General features: G+C 39.3%; 1 pseudogene; it reads left to right on the top strand.

Moving 5' to 3' along the window:
- Positions 1-357: 357 nt before the first annotated feature.
- On the top strand, positions 358-1,482 carry LOC103588004 (annotated as a pseudogene).
- Positions 1,483-1,604: the final 122 nt, after the last annotated feature.

The raw sequence follows: 1,604 nt of genomic DNA on the forward strand, positions 1-1,604 counted from the left end.
TTAGACTCTAGAGTCTGGATTTTAGACCTTAAAATCTTGTTACTTTTTAAAGGATTAAGAGAGAGCTGTCAGGTCACTTGGTGGGTTAGAGCATGATATTGATAACACCAAGGCCAAGGGTTTGGATCCCTGTGAGGGCCAGCTGCCAATAAATAAATAAATAAAATTAAAATAAATAAATAAATAAAATTAAAATAAATAACATATTCTGTGGGAAGAAAAAGAGAGAGCCAAGAAATTTTGAAAATACAAGACGACATACCTTAATGGATCTCAATACTTCCTGGAAAGTTGCAGTATCAGAACTGTGGTATCAGAACGTATAGTTCTTGCCATGTGACACCCTGGTGGCCATAGGACCCTATAGAGAGTTCCAGAAGAAGGTCCTCAGCAGTTGTATTCCCTGGACTGTGGACCTCTCAGCCTCTGAACTTGGCAGAATGAGAAATTTAGAAAAGAACATGTTTACAAAAGAAGCCTAGCATTGACTTGGCAATATATGTTACCTCCATTCACCTTCCAGATCAGAATTATGCTTTGTATCTGCTGTATGGATTACATGACCCCCAATGTCAACCTAAACAAAAGATCAGAGTTGCCCTGAAGGATTGGGATGAAGTCTTAAAGTTTCAGCAAGATTTGACAAATGCACAACGTTATGATGCAGTGTATATTTTGGGGAAGCTACGACGAGACAGAGCATTTCCCTTTTCGGCAGTGCCCAAATTTCTGTCATAGAGAATGAAGAAAAAACTCAACGAGCTGAAGTTACAAAAGAATTTAAAGATCCAAATGATTGTGTAATGAAACTTATTACTTCTGATGTACTAGAAGAAATGCTGAATGTTCATGACCATCGTCAGAACATGAAATGTTTCATGTTTAACTTCAGCTGATAAGTCCAAGCCAGACAAAGCCCTCAGCTTGTAAAGGATGATTTTTTGGACAACATGAAGAACATAGTTTTGGAGCATCAGCAGTGGCACAAAGACAGACAGAATCCATCCTTCAAGTCAAATATTAAAGATGGAGAAGAGGGCTGGCCAGTTGGCTCAGCAGATTAGAGCACAGCCATGTAACACCAAGGTCATGGGTTCTGGTCACTGTACTGGCCAGCTACCAGAAAAAAAAAAAAAAAAAGACTCATGAGCAAAAGTAAAATCAAAGTCCTTTTCAGTTGTCTAGTTGTCATTCAGGTATCCAAGTCAAGAAGGCATCATCAAGTCACACTTGATTCCTCTGACTGATTCTGCATCTGGTCGAGGACAAATTAAAACAGCTAGGAGACGGAGAAACAAAGAAACACTGAAATCAGCAGGAAGGAAGATGTCTTCCAAAAACAAAGGTAACGTTCAGAATGTACATAAGGAAGCTAAAACTTTAAGTCTGAGTATGCCAGTAATTACAGAAGAGAATGAAAGTCTTAGTAAAACAGAGTTCACTGCACCCAAGAGGAAAAGAAGACACAAACTAAGAGCCTGAGGTAGTTTTTAATTTTGAGCTTTCTTTCCTTCCTTCCTTCCTTCCTTCCTTCCTTCCTTCCTTCCTTCCTTCCTTCCTTCCTTCCTTCCTTCCTTCCTTCCTTCCTTCCTTCCTTCCTTCCT

Source organism: Galeopterus variegatus, unplaced genomic scaffold (assembly GCF_000696425.1).
Source record: "Galeopterus variegatus unplaced genomic scaffold, G_variegatus-3.0.2 Scaffold512, whole genome shotgun sequence".
In the NCBI taxonomy this organism is placed as follows: Eukaryota; Metazoa; Chordata; class Mammalia; order Dermoptera; family Cynocephalidae; genus Galeopterus; species Galeopterus variegatus.